This window comes from Phyllopteryx taeniolatus, chromosome 10, assembly GCF_024500385.1.
Source record: "Phyllopteryx taeniolatus isolate TA_2022b chromosome 10, UOR_Ptae_1.2, whole genome shotgun sequence".
Taxonomy (NCBI): domain Eukaryota; kingdom Metazoa; phylum Chordata; class Actinopteri; order Syngnathiformes; family Syngnathidae; genus Phyllopteryx; species Phyllopteryx taeniolatus.
In genome coordinates, this window is record NC_084511.1 from 1,794,229 (window position 1) to 1,814,970 (window position 20,742).

At 44.8% G+C, this 20,742-nt stretch overlaps 1 long non-coding RNA gene across 4 annotated transcripts; it reads right to left on the minus strand.

Annotated features, from left to right (window-relative positions):
• Positions 1 to 1,436: 1,436 nt before the first annotated feature.
• LOC133485066 (uncharacterized) lies at positions 1,437 to 16,093 on the minus strand. Of its 4 annotated transcripts, none has more exons than XR_009790588.1 (8): positions 15,566 to 16,093; positions 13,063 to 13,239; positions 12,332 to 12,395; positions 11,245 to 11,374; positions 10,806 to 10,853; positions 9,782 to 9,968; positions 9,604 to 9,694; positions 1,437 to 2,984 (listed from the first exon to the last, which is right to left on the minus strand). It is a non-coding gene; the product is annotated as an uncharacterized LOC133485066 (long non-coding RNA). The 4 variants fall into 4 exon arrangements; XR_009790587.1 differs by lacking the exon at positions 1,437 to 2,984 and adding an exon at positions 7,882 to 9,166; XR_009790589.1 differs by lacking the exon at positions 9,604 to 9,694.
• Positions 16,094 to 20,742: the final 4,649 nt, after the last annotated feature.

Consider the following 20,742-nt stretch of genomic DNA (forward strand, 5'->3'; position numbering starts at 1 on the left):
GGCCCCACACTCAGCGAAAAAGTCCCAGGGGTGTGTGCCTGCGGACACATGCAAGTGAATTGACACTGTTTCGCATATACAATGACTGACAGAAGTGTCCTGTAATTGCTGGGCCTGCACCGCAGTGGTTTAGGACCCCACCCAATAAATTGAGAGGCGGGATCAGGCCCAGGAGTCCACCCGAGAGCAGCCCGGCGGATGGGACACGTCCCAAACCGAGCGACTAAGGGTGGTCCGCCGGCCCCACCCAGGCGCCACGGCAACCGACCACCGCAGGGACCCAATGCCACCCCCCCAAGCGTGCTGAAACCCGGTCCGACACCCGCACCATCCCGACCCCATACCAGGCCCCCAGGAACCCCTGGATATGTATGTTTGCCCAGATGTGACTAGTGAGAAAAATATATACAGTGTGTGTCGTGAGTGTGTGGTAGGTGAGTGATTAAGAGTCATAGCTCCTGCAGGTCGGGCCCATCAGGCAGGACAACCACTGTCGAAGAGGGCCGCCCCATCCAGCCCCACAGCACCGACCCTGGGACCCCCCCCCCACATTCCAGCCATCACCCACTACCCGCCACCGAGTGTGGGAGTTCGAGTGTGGGAGGTCGACCCCCAAAAACCAGTGTGTGTACAAAAAGTGTACTGAGTAAAGTGTGTTCTATGGAGCACTTTATATTGTATAAATATGTAAATGTGTGTGTGTTTTTTTTGTCATTCTAAACGTATTGTTACATATCTGTATCCAGTAGTTACGGTCATGGTTACGGTCATGGAAAGGTTACGGACATGGAAAGGTCTTCTTACGATTTAATGATTGGTAAGTGCATTGATTTAGTGCATGAAATTAATTCATAAACTTTTATTTATTTATATAAGATTTTCTTTTCTTTTGCGGAAGAAGCGTCACTATTTGCTTGACAAACTCTGGCAGTTCAAAGGTGCACTGGAGTGTTGGTATTCTTTTTTTTAATTGCTGCTTTTAATTTATTGTATTGAAGAAAGTTTCCGGCTGTCATTTGGAATTCTTGGAACGATTCATCACGTGTCCTAAAAACACTGTTAAATAGTTGTTGTTGGTGGTCAATTCCATGTTGTTCCCATGTGCTAAAATGAAGGGCTATGTTTTAATTTCAAAATATGGATTATGACAGTTTGGGGAGAGCATACTGGGAGCTAATTGAGGTCTTGTAGATTCTAAACTTTTCCGATGCAATTATTGGGTTCCAGTGTTTAAAGTTGGGAGCATTGAGGCCTCCCTCCTGTTTTATCCCGCCTGGATAAAATAATTCTACTTGTCTTATTTTTTGAATAAAAATTTGTGATTGGGAGTATTGTTGATTTTGTCCAGTGGATGGAGTAATCTGATATTTGTGGAAATGTTTTAATGAGATTGAAGACTACCTGAAGAGAAGACTTGGGTTCCTGTAAATAAAAAAGAATATCATCAGCATACAGATTGATTTTGTGTTATGTCACTAGAGAGCAAATACCTTTAATATTAGCATTCTGACGTATAGCAGTAGCAAGAGGTTTGACGAATATTGCAAATAGCATTGGTGAGAGTGGACATCCTTATCTGGTTCCTCTTTGTAAAGTAAAACTTTGTGAAGTAATCCTATTTGTGGTGACTGTCGCTTTCGGCGAGTTATAATGTTGCTATCCAATGTATAAATGAGTCTACAAAGCCAAATTTGTGAAGAACTGCAAACAGGAAAGCGCAGTTAACTTTATTGAAAGCTTTCTCTGCGTCAAGTGACATGATTGCATTTAGATGTTTACGCTGTGACATGATTATTAAATTTAACAGACGTCTGACATTATTTGTGGAACTTCTACCTTTAATGAAGCCTGTCCGGTCATAGTGGATTATCGACAGGAGAACCTTTTCAAGTCTCGCTGCGAGGGCTTTCGAGATAATCTTGATATCTACATTAATCAGTGATAAGGGCCGATAATTAGCCGGGAGAGTGGGGTCTTTACCTGAATTTAGTCATAATTTAATTGAAGCTGTGTTCATATGGCTACTTATTTGACCTTTATCTTTTATCAACTTGACTGTTCTAAAAAATAGAGGTGCAAGTATTGGCCAGTAATGTTTAATGAATTCGACAGAGTGTCATATACTGCCCTGCATTTCCATGATTGGAGCCGGGAGGGCATTTTGCGTGAGCGTGAGGAGGCGATGGGTGCCTTCTTTGTTGAACTGGGTGATCAAATACTTTGCGGAGTTTGGTGGAAAAATAATCGAATGAATGAAGTACCAGAGAGGAGTTTTGCCATAAGAACGTGGACCACTTTGCTGCTTTGCCCCAGAGGAGGTTAGTGACATATGCTACCTTTGATCGTTCGGTGGGATAACTGTATGGTTGGAGATTGAATACGAGTGAGCGATTAAATAGGAACTGGGTACACGCACCTAGGTCCCAGAAGTAGGGCTCGGGCGGAGGGAAATGAGGTTCTTTGTACGGGAAGCGGGGTGGCTCGGAGGCTGTGGGCTCGGGAGGAGTACTTACAGGGGGTTGAATGGATTGCATCTGTTGGGAAAGGAGGGAGACCTGTTGCGAAAGGGAGTGGAGCATTTAGGTGATTTCATGCAGTATTTTGTCCTGTCGTCCAATGTGGGCGCCTTGGAGGGTTAGTGCGTTCTTCAGTGCCTCCGGAGTTGCTGTGTCCATAGTGGCCCAAGTATTCTGTCACGTGTGGGGAATAGCTGGACCCAAGAGCAGGCGGAGGCAGATGTAAAATGATGAACAGTTTATTGAGGAAAGGTTATGGAGGTGGTCCTGGATGTGTTGACAGGTGGCGGCATGGACAGGTGGCAGACAATGGACAGAACAGGCGACTGGCTTCGTGGCAGGCATGATGTGGGTTCCAGTACCTGGTCGACTGGGAAGGGTATGGGCCAGAGGAATGGTCTTGGATTTCCCGGAAGCTCATTCTCGATCACCTTTTGGACGACTTCTATGCGGCTCACCTGGGGAAGCCTGGCAGGATGCCATTGAGAGGGTGGTACTGTCATATACTGCCCTGGCTTGGGGACTTTAATAAAGCTAAACTCAACCACGAACTCCCTAAATACAAGCAGCACATCGAGTGTCCTACCAGGGAAAATAACATTTTAGACCACTGCTATACTACACTAAATATCACATACCGTGCCATACCTCGTGCAGCTCTGGGCGTGTCTGATCACTGCTTAATTCACTAAATACCAACATATAGACAATAACTTAAATGCGCGAAGCCTACGGTGAAAACAGTAAAAAAGTGGACCAATGAAGCAAAGATAGAACTTCAAAGCTGTCTAGACTGCACAGACTGGAATGTTTTTGACAATTCAGCTGGCAGGCTGGATGAATATACTGTCACATCCTATATCAGTTTCTGTGAAGAGGTGTGTGTACCAACAAAGTCATTTCGCACATTCAATAACAACAAACCGTGGTTCACTGCCAAACTTAAGCAACTTCGCCAGGCTAAAGAGTGTCACTATTTTGGTATATGGTCCTCCATCAAAAACAATAAAAGGTATGTTGTTCACATATGATTCAAACGGTGTGTCTGTACTGTTTGGGAACAGTCAATTTTAATTTTAACAGCATGTTGGCATCAGCCCTTTGTTCATCGCATGAGGTTACTGAAAACAAGTTCGAGCTGGTTCATTTTCATTCAACGTGTAAAAGTTATCGGCATGATTTATAGTTAATTTTCTAGCAATGCTACTTAATCCCCAAAGTGGCCGCTAATGTCCTGTTGATTTGCTTCATTTACAGGATGTTTCTTATAGTCCAGTTTTTGGATGCGAAGCAGTGTGTGTGTGTGTCGGTGGTACTACAGTCTTGGTACAGCAATAGATCAACATAGTGGCCGCTGTATAAAACCGAAAGGGGGGGAAACACCAAAGCTGCAAAATTAGTTGAAAAACCAAGTAAACATTGGACCAAACATAGTGTCAGTCTTAAAGACGCGTGGTAAATATTTTTCTATTTTCTATTTCCAATGTGATGCGGAGATTTGGTCTTCATATGTTAATACCCTAACATCTTTAGTTTAGGTGATTATGTGGGCGTTGCAGACGATGAAATCTTTGAACTGCCAGAAAGCAGAGCTCGACTCTGATAATGACGAGAAGTTGGCAATAGAACGGCTTAAAAGGAAACTTAAACCGATGTAACTCCAAACACTAATCTGATTTTAATGTTAAAATGTGACCATTTCTTTAGCGGTAATGCATATTTCCTTTGTATTAATAGCCATCGCTTTGGCGACACAGATGAGGAAAGCAGTGAAAAAGGTGTTCGTTCCTCAAAACAACATGCCCCGATCACCACCGCTATCAAAATCCAATTTGACTTCAACTAAAACTCAGCAGTCCCAGTCCTGCTCTGTGCCACTGCTGTCTAACTCAAGGCTCGGGGGCCAGATCTGGCCCGCCACATCATATTATGTGGCCCTCGAAATTCAATCATGTGCTTGAACTGCCATGATTCTTGCTAAAATCTGTAGAAAAAACTAAAATTGTCATATGGAATAAATATTTCCAACCATGTTTTGGTTACCAAAACCTCTTTTTACAATACAGTAACTTAAACAATAGTTGCAAAGTATTACCCTTGAATTTCGATTTCCAAACTATTCATCTATCAATTTGTTGTCTATGTAATAATATAAGGAGGTGATTCAAATATTTATATGATTTCAAAATCTTAACGGCCCTCTGAGAGAAACCATAACTACAATGTGGCCCGCGATGCAAATGAGTTTGACATCCCTGCTCTGTGCCATCAGTACCATATCCTTACCGATCATCACTTCGTGAGTCCTTACCGTCACTTCCCCCACCTGGGTCATCTCCTTGCTGGTCATCATCACGGGAGTCAGTTCCATCAATATTACTACCACTATCATCCCCTTGGACATATTATCCAAGGTAAATAAAACTATTGGTTGTACATAGTTTTACTGTCACAAAAAAGTTGAAAATTGTCTATTTTTATTGCTTGTTCATGGAATTCAACAGTTCATAATTTTCATTTCTTTAAATCCGTTATGGAGATGCCAAATTCCACCCTCACACTGGTCAACTCCGAATCCTCATCGTCACGCCCAGTGTCTCCACTTATCACCTTGCTCTCGTAATTTTCCACGACTGAACATTCAACTTCAATGTTTTTTGTATTGATCATCACTTCTGTCAGTTGCAGTTCCAGCATTCCTTTTTAGGTAATGTTGTATGGGACCATAAACAACTAACCCGCAAATACCATACTTGCTTTTCATGGTGAACCTTTGTTTTTTTAATCACTGACTGGCATATCATTTAGTCCTCAAGTAATGTGTATTCCTTATTTAATTTTTTTTATTTTTTATTTTTGGGGGGGTTACTCCTCTCTCTCGCCCTCTCAGCTTATGAACTCGACATGCTTACACTCATGGGACAAATGAAGCACCAGCTAACACATCTTACCGAACTGCCATGGTAAGCTTGATTCCTGGGAGGACGGTTGATGAAAGTTCACCTGAAGCACCCGATGGCATTCAGTTTCCTTTTGGCTCACTGGAGGAGGTGGAACACTTTAAGGAGTGCCTGAGAGAACCATCAAATTCCTCACAGAAAAACAACTTGGTATGAACTGACTTGTTTTAACCATTAGAGCAACCAGATCTTTAACACTATGATTATCCTTCTCAACACTCTTGATGATTAATAGCTAAAATGACTTGTCTTAATCCCCCCCGCACCCCCTCGATTTCTGCCCTAAGATCCATTGGGGGATAGGACACAAAACATATTACTTGGAACATCGTGTCACACATTTTTTTGTGGGAGTGTAGCCAAGAACATCAGTTGGAAGCGTGCCAATGGAAAGATGGCATTTAAACAGATGGCAGTGATGGCAATAAACTTGACATGTTTATGGATTCTGTACGAAATCCATAAACATGTCATTACTATCAATTTGGGGGAAAATGTTACGTTTTCTTAAAATGCTTTACATATCGTATGGAGCATAGGCAGATTTTAAAATAGGTTGGGGGGAATCACAAGCTAGGGGTGTAACAGAACCGATTATAATGGGAAAACCATTTTTATTGAAATGATGAGTGCTTGTTCTAAACGGTCAAAAGGTTAAAATAGGGTTTGTTGCTGAGTTTCATACTTTTTTTATCCTGTTCGGCTGTTAGGTCAAGCAGAATGGAAAATCTGTATCCTTTTTATGCCGGAGCAGTTTTATTGTGTCTCAGTTGAGTTTTTAAGCTTCCGCTGTGGTTTGTTAGTGTTCTAATTGAGGTTTATTGAGAATCAGAGTCGATCATTCGAACAGAACAAAGCTTCTCGAGGGGAGAGAGAAACAAAGACAAAAGACAAAGCACTAATTGTAAACAGGATGAGAGAAGTAAGTCATTACATTATCTACAACAATGAAACATTAAATATGAGTAGCGCCGTGGACGGGACACGTCCCACACCGAGGGACCAAGGGCGGTCCGCCGGCCCCACCGAGGCGCCCCGACAACTATCCACCCAGTGGGGGCCGCAGGGACCCAATGCCAACCCCCGCACCACCCCACCCACTGCCCCACACGCCCTGCCTCCTCAACCCCCCTCCACCCCCAGGAGAGACAAACGCCCCCCCCAACCCGCAGGGCCGCGATGCGGCTAGTCCCCGCCCAGCCCGAGGGCAGGAGAGTGTCCCTTGTTTGTTGGAACGATAAGGGGTGGGAACCCAAGAAGCAGCCGCGGGCTATAAAAGGGAAGCCTCATGGACAGCTAAGGAGCACCGCCATGCAACTAATTGAGAACCCACCTCCCCCCCTGTTACTATGACCGCCAGGTCCCCGACTGGCATTGCTTCCTAACAGCCAAATCATTTTTTTTAATATATTGTTTTTAAATATAAAGAGGTATTTACGGTATAAAAAAGAGGGAGAGGACAGAGAGGGAAAGATGGCCGGCTGTCCTCAGATTATGTGGAAGGGCCTTCAATCAGATTCAATAAATTTCCATGAGGAAAAGATGAACAGGCGGCACGGTGGCCGACTGGTTAGAGCGTCAGCCTCACAGTTCTGAGGTGTGGGGTTCAATCCCCGTCCCCGCCTGTGTGGAGTTTGCATGTTCTCCCCGTGCCTGCGTGGGTTTTCTCCGGGCACTCCGGTTTCCTCCCACATCCCAAAAACATGCATTAATTGGAGACTCTAAATTGCCCGTCGGCATGACTCTGAGTGCGAATGGTTGTTTGTTTCTATGTGCCCTGCGATTGGCTGGCAACCAGTTCAGGGTGTACCCCGCCTCCTGCCCGATGACAGCTGGGATAGGCTCCAGGACGCCCGCGACCCTAGTGAGGAGAAGCGGCTCAGAAAATGGATGGATGGATGGATGGAAAAGATGAACACACATCCCAGCCAGCTGCATCGTTATCAGGGGACGACAGACAAAACAATAGGTAGCTGGCTGTTCCTGGCTAAGCAACGTTATACTAAAAGAGTAACTGAGATATGCAACCATAATACATAGAAAGGTTATATAAAACTAATATTTGACATGTATATATATGAAATATAAATTTTCCAATTCAACATCCTTACTTTTGACATAATCAACTAATAAATAAGAAAGGAAAACTACTAAACACTTAACTAACCAAAAACATAAACGATAATATGGAGTAATCAAAATGATATAACAGTATAACGTATTTACTTTTGACTTTCAAATTTAAAATGTTCCACCAGTTGAGGACCACTACACCACTACAGTACAATATTATTGTCTTGTTCTTTTTCGTGGACTAAAAACACACAGTACAGTACAAAATTATTCTACATAAACTAACGTCTCTCACTGGCAGTGGCGTGCAAAGTGGCTGATACCCGGAGTGCACAGAAGAATGTATGCCCCCTAAACAAAATTGTCGACGGGAGGCGGGGGGTTTGCCATCGACGCACTCTGGCCGTTGATGCCCCATAAAGCCGATCCCTAAAGCTGATTGTCAACGAGAGGAGGGGGGGCGTCGGATGCCGAATGTCAGCCCGGGGGGTGTGGGGGACGCCCCCCCTCCGAGTGGACGCCTGGGGCCAACCCCAACACCCACCCCTTTGCAAGCTGCTGCTCACTGGTGCGTGAAAGGGGTTATTTTGAGTTTCAACTGGACACTAGCTTCTGTCTCTTACGTCCAAAGTCTATTCAATCGGGGTCCATTAAATCAAGGTTCCACCGTATTTGCGATATGTGCTAACACAGGTAATCATGTAAACAGAGCTAAACAATCAAGTCAGTCAAATTGAAAAGGGGAGAGGTTTTCTCAGAGCCATTTTAATTCCACTCAAACACACACACAATAATTTGGGAAATTATGCCAACACAAAATTAAACATTTGCCAGTCTGTGTGCTGAATAAGTCTCGAAACAAAAATAGCAACAGCCTGAAAAGCATCAACCATACCGTACCATCATCTAAACCAATGGCCTGTATTTACTTCACAGCGAGCCTTGGAGGGTCAATAAAGATGTCCTTTATGCAGATTTGATTGTCCTGAAAGAGTCACTGTCTGCTTATCTGCCACTCAGAGATAGGCCACAATAATTCACTTACTTTTCCGATAATTCAGATAAAATCTCTTCTGGGAACACAACAACAACTACATAAACAGGCAGAAAGAAAAACACTGTATCTGTGTACAATATTTAAAAACAAAAACCCTTCTATTCCACATTTCACATTTGTTTCTTCCCATTCATCATTCTTTCAAAGTGTAAGCACTTCTCCAAATTTCCATCCTATTTACAGGTTAAACTGTTTACTTTATTTTCTGTAACTACTCCTGCCACTTTATTCCTTGTCTCGCAAAACACTGCAAATTCCGTCTCTACGGTGTTCTATCACACAACAAAATATTAATATTATGATTTATTAAGCAGAACAACAATCAACCTTATTAAAAATAGGGGGTATAATTTAATATTCACTAAGCTATAAAAATTCAATTTTACAAACGTTTTCAATCGACACTATTGCACAGATACCTTATCAGAGTATAAATTATACTAACATACTATTGTTAATTCTTTTAAATCTATGGGGAAAATTGATTAATGGTAAAATATAGTCTGCCTATAGTCTTGTTTCCAGACCTTTGTTGAGACATCAGGAACTGTGTAGTTTTTCTAAGGAGGGTAAAAGGACAGCCAGAAAAGTCAGTCAGTGCTATCAAACAATGATAAAAGGACACCAGTAAGTCCAAGATGTTGTCCTCTCTGAGGACCCTCAGTAAGTTAAATCTGAGAGTCAGAATGTGCTGGACCTTATATCAGCTTTGTTAATAATGCGGGCAGGTCTTCCGTAATTTTGATCTTCCAAGAAACAGAAGATCGTGACCAGGGTTGAACTGGGACAAAAATTCGCCGCTGTTATTTTTGGATTCGACTGGCCCCTCATAATTAGTAGAACGCAACCGACTAGTAATCTACTCTCGGTACATGTTCAGGCCAAAGACTGTATTTTACTATTATCCCAAATCTGACTCTAATTATTGTGGTGTGTGTATATATATATATATATATATATATATATATATATATATATATGCATCCATTTTATTTACCGCTTATCCCCACGAGGGTTTCCGGCATGCTGGAGCCTATCCCAGCTATCTTTGGGCGGGAGGCGGGGTACTGCCTGAATTGGTCGCCAGCCTATCGCAGGGCACATTGAAACAAACAACCATTTACATTCACATTCACACCTACGGGCAATATAGAGTCTTCAATTAACCTACCTACCTAAATATATTTTCCTCCGCTTATCCGAGGTCGGGTGGTGGGGGCAGCAGCCTCAGCAGGGAAGCCCACTTCACGACACAGAGAGGGCACTCCACCCTTTTCCGACTGAGGACCATGGTCTCATATTTGGAGGTGCTGATTCTCATCCCAGCCGCTTAACACTCAACAGCCAACATAACCACCTCATCTGCAAAAAGCAGATATGCAAAACTGAGGTCACCAAACCGGGCCCCCTATACGACTCAGCTGCGCCTAGAAATTCTGTCCATAAAAGTTATGGAATCGGTGACAAAGGGCAGCCTTGGCGGCGTCCAACCCTCACCGGAAACGAGTCCGACTTACTGCTAGCAATGCAGACCAAACTCTGACACTGGTCGTACAGGGACCGAACAGCCAGTATCAGGGGGTTCGGCACCCCATACTCTAGAAGCACCCCCCACAGAACTCCCAGAGGGACATCTGTGGGACACGAACACCTTCTCCAAGTCCAAAACACATGTAGACTGGTTGGGCGAACTCCCATGCACCCTTGAGGACCCTGCCGAGCTGGGTGCATGGGTGTAAAGCTGGTCCACTGTTCCATGGTCAGGACAAAAACAACACTGCTCCTCCTGAATCTGAGATTCGATTTCCCAATGGACCCTCCTCTTCAGCACCCCTGAATAGACCTTACCAGGAAGGCTGAGGAGTGTGAGGAGTGTGATCCCCGTGTAGTTGGAACACCTACACGGGGTGTAGGTGTTTATAAAAGGGGGACCACCACCCCAGTCTGCCAATCCAGAGGCACTGTGCATGATTACTGACAAATAGCGTTGGCCACGTACACATTCATGCATGTCTGCAATATCCAATTAAATTTCCTCTCCCTGGTGTCTCGGCAATGGAAAGGTACTCTAGAGTGGTTTCATTGTTGGACAAATATTCAATAGCTGCCACACCTCGCAAATTTTCACCAAATTGTCAATTGCATCCTGGAAGTGAGGTTGCCACCGGTGAATAAGTGCTCGTGTCATTTGTGCCTTACCCACATGCGGCGCTCCATGAGCTTCCTCCACCAGGACCCGGAGCCGAACTGCCAAGGGAACAGGACGACCATCAGAATGGTGTCACACCTGTGGCAACTGGAAAAGCCTTATTGACCTTCCAAATAGTTTTCTCTTTTGGAGATGCATGTCTTTGATCGTCCAGCAATATCTCTAATGTCACCTTTGGAAAGTTTCCTTGTTCTATCAAGCCATCACTCCTGCTATATCCCTTGCACTTATGATAGCTACCTTGTGGGGCTTCATTAAAGCCTCCCAAAGCCAAATTACCTCATCCTGATGCTTTATCGGTGTTTCCGTGGCTGTCATAAAACCTGCTCTTAACCGTTGTGCCAGTTCTATGTGCACTACACCACAAATATATGCTGAGTCTGTATAAATGTTCACAATTGTTCCTTCTGCCAACTCCAAAACACTTACCACCGCTCTCAATTCTGCCAGTTCCGCCGATTGCTTCCCTTCCATCTACTCTGTGTCCTTCACCTCGACTTGACCACTGTCCTCTTGCTGCACCACTGCATCAGATGCCTGAAGGTCCCTCTCCGAATCCCTGAAACAACAACCATATGACAAACAACAAACCATCTCGACATCCAAGTAGGGCATACCTTGCTAATCCTGTCTGAGTCTAGATTGCTCCAAAGTCCTTACAGCACATTCCTGGGGTTCGCCCTCCTGAATAGTATCTGCCATATTAATGCCTTCATGTATATATGTGCTGTGTGGTGCATTCAAGATGTACTCTAAGCGGGTATGTCTTAAAGATGACATTATGAAAGCCGTTTAAGTCACGTATGTCATTACACCATGTGTCGTAAGTACTGTCAACGGGTATGACATCACAATGTGTGCAGTCTTTTGGATTATCTTGGCCAATCCAACCACATATCTAGTACATGGTGGGTGTCGTTTTTGAGTCTAGTCCAACTGTACACTTATATCCATAAGAATATGTCTGTCCCCACCCCCCTTTTGAAAAAACACACCGCAGTTAGTGGTTGATTTTTCAGAAATGTCCAAACAGAAAGGTTTGGAATAGTCAGGTCAGCGTAACGAATGGTAAACAAAACAACACGTTAGGTAAGTCAATAACAGTAAAAAAAAATGTGTGTGGTCAATTGCACTCAAAGCCGAGGGCTCCAAGACCCCCAATTCCTTCAAACCTGCGATGGTGTCCCGGATGCCCCCATCAACCTCCAGAGTACGTCAATACTGGTTCTGCAAGATGGGGTTTGGAAAAAAGCCAACATCAGTTGGACCCTGAGTCCACGGTGCCTCAGGCAACTGCGCCAGAACCTTTTCACCTTCAGGGTGATCCGTCCGCTATCTACCATTACCGCGTAAAATTTGGTGATATTCTAAAATAAAGGAATTTGTAACATGCCCCAAATTGTCATACCCTAACATAGATGATGAAGACTTGACATCGGGGATGACTGTCTGGACCCAATCAGTGACCTTTAGACACTTTTTAATCATGGTACCCAAATTTTCGATTGATGGTTACCTCCGACAACCAATGTGATGTGTGGCACAGCTGTCGTCTCCATCTCGTACCACTCACCCTGCTCCTGCGTGAGACACACATTGTGAGGCAATGCTAGTTGATGTGACATACAAATAGTCAGAAACAAGTGACCACTGATGACCTTCAACTTGAGCTGAGAAGTGGTCCTAATAAACTAAATCATATGACTTGTCATTATACAATGTACAATATAACGGGTCAATTGGCGAAGTGTAAGGGTGCAGGCTCGTAAGCCATGGAGACCAGAGTTGATAGAGGGTGTGCAAACCGCGGGAGGAGGGAGACGCAGGGTTCAGAGCCGCCCAAGCGACGTCAGCATATTGATCTTGATCTGCCGTGGGGGCAGTAAAAACCATGACATATGGTGCGCCTGATGAATAGTGACAGTCAATTTCATTCCCTTGCAGGAAGAGCCATCTATATGCCATCAAGTCCACCGACGATACTAGCTCCCATTTGACAAGCATTTCTGAGAGTGGAGTAGCGAGCCCCAGTGTCAACCATCAATATAATGTCCATCTGCAGTTACCAAAATGCAGGGGTCTGCCAAACCCTGCACGTCGAGGTTTCCTGGTAACCCCTTCTGATGAATGGGATACTGCTCTGGAGGTGGCGGCGCCAGGTCGGCCTTCGGTGGCATGTGCGGCGGTGGTAGTTGTTGCAGTTGTACATAAAACAAAAGTGCAACCCCGGTCTCACTCCACCCCTACCTCTCACTCCATGTCCACGCTCCTGCTGGCTGGTCTGGCGTGGTGGTTCCAATTGGTACAGCTGCGCTTCACAGGGAGTCCGACCCGGAGCAGGTGGAGCGGCAGTCATGGACTCTTGCTGCACCAGGCACCCTTTTTTAAAGAACTGAGAATTTCCTCTCTTTTAGGCCCCAGCACCTGTAAATATAATCATTCTTTTTTCAGTATAGCATCTTTATCTGTATGAGCCTTTTCTTTTCTTTTTATACGTCTGGTTAAGTACTGCAAAAAATGTATTCTCCAATCAGCAGGTGTAGCTGTTGTCATAGCCGTATTGTTTTTCATAGCATTGGCAACTGGGTGGATTGCTCCTCTGAGCACCACATCTCTGTAAAGCTGAGTCATCACTGCACTATCCGACAGATCAGCACCTGAGGCTTTGGTCCAATCTCGGAGCGTGCGTAACAAATAAGCAAGGCCTGTCTCCTCCCCACCATCCAAAAAACACAGTTGGAGAGAGAGAGAGAGAGAGAGAGAGAGAGAGTTAGAGAGAGAGAGAGAGAGAGAGAGACCTGGGTGGGGCCCTGAAATTGCCCATGTCTAAGACTTCCCTTTGTAGGGGGTAGAAGTTCTTCATTTAAGCATGTGCGACATATTGAAAGGGATATACATAAATTGCTGTGTATGAACATAACAAGGCAGGAGGGGCCCCAAGAATTTCCTATTTATGTTTTTATTCTTTATCTTATCAAAGCTCTACTCCTCCAACTGGAAAGTCCCCTCAGGGCACTCATCCGCTTCCTCCTCACCATCTGCCACCTTGTTAACTGATCCCCGACCAGTCATACAAACAATCACACAGACCCACACAAACTCTGAAACAACTCGCACGCTTACACACATTATTTCTCCTCTATCCTCAAATGGGCCACACTCAAATACATACGTAAACCATCCAAGTGTGAAATATCATTATAAATTTTTTTGTCCAACTCCCTTTTCAGAGTCATACACTGAGGTTGACTTCTTGGCAAACTAGATGGTTTCCTCTCATCCCTGGAAGCCACCAAATTGGCTTCCTGTGTTGTCTATCAGGTCGTGTTGTCATGGCTGTCTGGGGCCGCGCCTGAGTGAGAGAAGCCACACTAGAGAGGACATTAATAGCGCCCCAGTATAGCCAGCTACCTACAGTTTGATCACCATTGATTTCAACCATTACTGTTCCTCTAGCCGGCACGGTGATCGACTGGTTAGCACATCTGCCTCACAGTTCTGGGGACCGGGGTTCAAATCCCGGCCCCGCCTGTGTGGAGTTTCCATGTTCTCCCCATGCCTGGGTGGGTTTTCTCCAGGCACTCCGGTTTCCTCCCACATCCCAAAAACATGCGTGAAGACTCTAAATTGCCCGTAGGTGTGATTGTGAGTGCGAATGGTTGTTTTCTTCTGTGGGCCCTGCGAATGGCTGGCGACCAGTTCAGGGTGTACCCCGCCTCTCGCCCGAAGATAGCTGGGATGGGCTCCAGGACGCCCGTGACCCTAGTGAGGATGAGCGGTAAAGAAAACGGATGGATGGATGGATACTGTGCGTCTACTTATATCTGCTGTCGGTACCTGCACGGCGGGCGCAGGCGGTGTGAGGAGTGAAGGGGCGCGCAGTCCCCTTCCCCTCTGTTCTTCGCTGCTCTCTCCTCTTGCTCTCTTTTTTTTTTTTACTCTGTGCACTGTCTGATATTTTGCTATTTTATCAGCTCCTTAAACGCATTTTATTTTTGTTATTTTCACAATTTTCCGCAATTCTTACGTCGCAAGAAGCATCACAAATTCGAACCAAAACCTACAGTATATTAGATTTCTTCTCATTTTTAGGGAAGAACCCAGCATCCTGACATTCTTCCAACATACTTTTTGACCTTCCCTCCTTTTTTTCCCCTTCAAATACGGCCACATCATCATAATTTGTTCTCCTACTGTAATCTTTTCCATCATTAATACCGTTGAGGTCAATTTTAATATTTTCTCCTCTCCACAAAAACACCATTATAACAAATCAAAACACACAAACAAAAAAACCCATAAAATTAATTACATACATTTATTTTATTATATCTGTTGTTTGTTTGTTTTGTTTTTGCAATTTTCTGTAATTGTCTACAGGTCGAACCACGCAGACCTACCACCCGTCTCTGGAGTGATAGATTAGACTCCCGATGTAGGAGCCGCCTCTACCCTACAGATTAGCTTCAACGTAGGACCTTGACCACAATTGGCTGTCCAACTGCTTCTCTGAGGTTATTGCTGGCCTTTAATAAAACCTTGACGCGTTCGCCGACACGTTTAACTCTACGGATTCCAAATCTGACGCAATCTAACATCCGCTTTTACCAATACTAAATACCATAAATACAAAATACATATTACAATACAAATCTTTTCAACAAAAATTCGGTCCACACCTCATTCCGCAATATCCCAATTTAAATTAACAGCAAATCAGGAGAATTAAAATAAACAGGTTTCTCCTTACCTTTTTTGGACGGCCGGCCTGGATATTTTGGAATGAAAGGTGTAGCCACGGAGGTTCCAAGAAACAATCTTTCCGAGATCACGTCAGGGTCACCAATTGTTGGAGTGGTGGTGATTGTTATATCCTGCGCATGGCCCAAGGCCCCAGATTACAAATTAATAAACTACCACCACACTCACCAATTTGTTCGTTTTCTCTCCGGAAAAGAGTTTACTCCAATGACTCACACAGGTTGCCATTTTTATCCGTTTATGTTTCTCAAATATTCAACAAATTAAGTTGACAGAATTCTGGGCGTTTTCCTCCTGCCTAAAGCGTATGCTTTGCAGGCAGAGAGAAAATGGTGCATCTTTCCCTAGTGGCCCCACAATTTGTATACTACAACACAAGCAATGGAAGGGGGGCTGTGTTCCTCCTCGCAGCTGACTTTTGTCCCGGTCAGCTTGACCTGACATCTCCCCCTTTTTGGCTGATGGATGACTTGTTTTTCCCGTAGCTGTCAGCTGGAACATTCCACAGCCTTCCTCTTTTGCAATATCCTGAAAAGAAGTTGTCCAAACACACACACTGCAAGCATATTGCACAAGCTAAAATATTTTCAAAGTTACTGTGGGGCCACTACTGTAAGCAATCTCATACTAAATACTAAATCTAGGAATACTATGAGAATCGATAACATAAGAATTCTATTGTATGGTTTATACGACAATTCATAAGATATATCTTCTGTTCTATAACTAGTATAACACCACTTACCATGCATTGCTGAAGCTAGTCTGTATTGGGTCCATGTATTTCTGATGTATAATGTTTGACATGATGTTGGGTTGCTTGTTTTGTTATTATCACGTTTATGTAACTCCCCTCCTTGAGCCTTATCGTGGTGGAGGGGTTTGTGTGTCCCCATGATCCTAGGAACTAAGTTGTCTGGGGCGTTATGCCCCTGGCAGGGTCACCCATACCAAACAAGTCCTAGGTGAGGGACCAGACATAGCACAGCTCCAAAAACCCCTATGATGTTAAAAAATTAACCGGGGGCCCCCCTCTGGAGCCAGGCCTGGAGGTGGGGCTCGAAGGCGAGCGCCTGGTGCCCGGGCCTGAACTCATGGGGCCCAGCAGGGCACAGCCCGAAAGGGTAACGTGGGTCCCCCTTCCCATGGGCTCACCACCTGTGGGAGGGGCCATCGGGGTCGGGTGCAATGTGAGCTGGGTGGTGGACGGAGGCGGGGACTTTGGCGATCTGATCCCCGGCTACAAAAGCTGAGTCTAGGGATGTGGAATGTTACCTCTCTGGCAGGTAAGGAACCCGAGCTGTGCGTGAGGTTGAAAAGTTTCGACTAGATGCCTCCACACACGGCTTGGGCTCTGGTAACAGTCCTCTTGAGAGGGGTTGGACTCTCTTCCACTCTGGAGTTGCCCACGGTGAGAGCCGCCGAGCAGGTGTGGGTATACTTATTGCTCGGTGCCTGTACATTAGGGTTCACCCCGGTGGACGAGTGGGTAGCCTCCCTCCGCCTTCGGGTGGGGGGATGGGTCCTGACTGTTGTTTGTGCATATGCACCAAACAGCAGTTCAGAGTACCCACCCTTTTTGGAGTCCTTGGAAGGGTGCTGGATTGCGCTCCTGCTCGGGACTCCATCGTTCTGCTGGGGGACTTCAATGCTCATGTGGGCAGCAACATTGAGAAATGGAAGGGCGTGATTCGAAGACCTCCTCAATTCCACCGACACACCTTCCCATGAGGAAGCAGAGTCTGGGGTCTCTGAGGCAAGCTCTCCTACCAAGGTGGTTAAAAAGTTCCTCTGTGGCAAGGCCCCGGGGGTGTATGAGATTAGTCTATAGTTCCTAAAGGCTCTGAATGTTGGGGGGGCTGTCCTGGTTGACATGCCTCTGCAAAATCACGTGGACATTGGGGACAGTGCCTCTGGATTGGCAAACTAGGGTGGTGGTCCCCCTTTTTAAGAAGGTGTGTTCCAACTAGAGGGGGATCACACTCCTCAGCCTCCCTGGTAAGGTGTATTCAGGGGTGCTGGAGAAGAGGAGCAGTGTGGTTTTCGTCCTTGCCGTGGAACAGTGGACCAGCTCTTTTCACCCTCGGCAGGGTCCTCGAGGGTGCATGGGAGTTCGCCCAACCAGTCCACATGTGTTTTGTGGCCTTGGAGAAGGCATTCGACCGTGTCCCTCTGGGAGTCCTGTGTGGGGAGTATGGGGTACTGAACCCCCTGATACGACCCAGGACACGCTGGAGAGACTACGTCTCTCGGCTTGCCTGGGAACGCCTTGGGATCCCCTCGGAAGAGCTGGAGGAAGTGGCTGGGGAGAGGTAAGTCTGGGCTTCCCTGCTAAAGCTACTGCCCCTGCGACCCGACCTCAGATAAGCAGAAGAAAATGGATGGATGGATGGACTTTTATGAAACTGCTTCGTGTGCTGCCTTTTGGCAAGGTCGTCATTGTAAATGAGAACTTGATCTCAACTGACCTACCTGGTTAAACAAACAAACTAACTAACTAACAAACAGCATGTAATTTTCTTAATGGAACAGGGTTGTGACTCCGTTGAGTATGTACAGTATGTAAATATAAACATAATATTGAGTCACTGATCAAATTTTACAATTTGTAGGTGCCACGGACAAAAGCTTTCTTTCAGTCAATGTTCTGTTGTCGTCTCTCCAAGCTGGCTGATCACCTAGGATTCAGTTCAAATGTAATTTTTACTTGTTTATTAAGATTATTCAATTTCATTATTTTGCGGCAGACTGGTTCGCACATCTGCCTCACAGTTCTGAGGACCGGGGTTCAAATCCCGGCTCCGCCTGTGTGGTGTTTGCATGTTCTCCCCGTTCCTGCGTGGGTTTTCTCCGGGTCTTTCTCTCTAAATTGCCCATAGGTGTGAATGTGTGCACGGATGGTTGTTTGTTTATATGTGCCCTGCGATTGGCTGGTGACCAGTTCATGGTGTACCCTGCCTCTCACCCGAAGATCGCTGGGATAGGCTCCAGCACGCCCGCGACCCTGGTGAGGAGAAGCGGAACGGAAGAGGAATGAATTAATTTCATTATTTTATTTCTCCAGTAGTCAGAAAGAATCCTCGGCTTAACATTTGTCAGTGGATGATCATTGATATGACTGTGTGCAATTTGCAAGCAATTATGGCAATGACAAAAAACAATGCAATTTGCGTGTGTGTGCAAGTGTGGTTTAATGGGAGTGTTGAGTGTGTACGTGCTCTTCGTCGTCTTTGTGATTGGTTTCCCATCATAAAATTTCTTCTCTCCTCCTTTTCCAAAGTGGCATTAATTCTGTAGAGTGTACATACAGTAAGGGACTAGCTTACTGTGTCCACAAATTATACCATGTTTTGGTCACACAGCAGACCTGGAGTTCATATTCCATGCTTGAAGTTTACCAAGGAACCTTAAGATTAGCACTGCTGATGCAGACAAATCAAGTGACAATCCAATCAAGTCAACTAGCAGTACATACCCTAAATGCATCTAGAGGAATTCCAAGATGTTGTGACATCAAGTGTCTTCCTCTTAGTTTGTATTATTTAGTATTTTTTAAATCGCTTGTAAACTTTCGAGGTGTCACTCTGTTTGATTGAAGGACCCAAGTACAGGGACGCAGGCAAGACAGGGCAGGAGTGTGGGGGACTCAAATAAGCGAGAGAGAGAGAGAGAAAGAGATAGTGAGAGAGAGAGAGAGAGAGAGAGAGAGAGAGAGAAAACCCTATTTTGAGACTAACGACAAACAGGTGAGTAGAGCAAAACACAAGCGGAGCCAGGAGAACCAGAACTGATCAGGCCAGGTGTAGGCAATTAAATGATGAGCAGACAGGGAAGGGACGAACAGGGGGGTATTCCACCAAGCAGTTTACATGAAAACTCGGAGGATGTTGACCCTGAGATAAGGGAAAAGCGGGGTCATTCGTTCTACAGAGCCTCGGAAGAGGAATTCCACCTTAGCCACTGCTGTAACTGACTCCGTGAACCGAGGTTAGGTCTGCTCAAGCCAGACTTTCTGTGTGTCTCCTCCCACTGAAGCAAACACAGCTTGTCTGTTTCGCCACAATCCCATCAACATTGAGGCACAACTAAACCGAAAATGATATGCTTGTATTTCAAAACTAATTCCTGATCAAAAACCATTGCTTTTTCAACACGGCGGATCTGTGCTTATGTCGGTGCAAATTTTGTGCAACGATGTTTCCGCCTGTGAGAAAAGTGATTGTCGCAGTGAAACAGTGTCGGTGTCGGTACCAGATGTGATTGGGCTGGAAGATTGGATTGGGGTCCTGCGCCTGTTGATGATGTCATGCTATATGATTGGCTGGAAGTTGGCAGGATGACGTAGAATACTGTGATTGGTCCATTACACGGGATTGGAATTGTCGTTCTTATGAAAATAAAATGTAATCTAATTTTACGAAGAAATCTATCATTACTTATCGAAAGGGACTTACGGCAGTCAGAATACTGTCTAATGTTACATTCATATTTACTTCATTAATAAATGATTTAGTACGAATGAAATTAATTCATTGAAACTCCGCATTTACTCGCGGATCAATTGCTTCTCTTTCCTTCACTTCTGCTGCAGTGTTACTGGTTGTTGTTTTTTTTAATTAAATATATTTTCATTTTACTAAACACCTTCATTAGCACTTCAAATTCGTAGGGGCAAGTAAGTAACTTGACATGTTCTATAAATTTCCATGGTGAGCGTACTTAGACTTGATTGAGCTAATTCCGATCAGCTGTTCTGGACCTGAATGATCCCAGTTTTTGAGATAAGGAGAGCTCAAGTCTGAACTCAGGTTTAGATTAAGAGCATTTTGAACCTGCTTGCTGAAAGACCCCCCAAACACACACACACAAAACCAAGGTCCCATCATTTGCAGAGCCAAACCATAGGAGATTTTGTAATACCTCATGTTATTATCGTTTTTGTTACAGTCATCAATGTACATGAGCTGTAGATTTATTGTCATTGTACCACAGTATTAAATAATTAGGAGAAACTGCACAGTACGTTCTGCAAAATGCACACCTATAACACTCAAACAAGATATTCCAGAAACCCACAAGTGTTCTACTAAAGAAAATGTAAACAGGCATATGGTGTCACCCATAGCAGTATTGAACTTTTTTTATGATGATTTAGAGTTCAAAGTC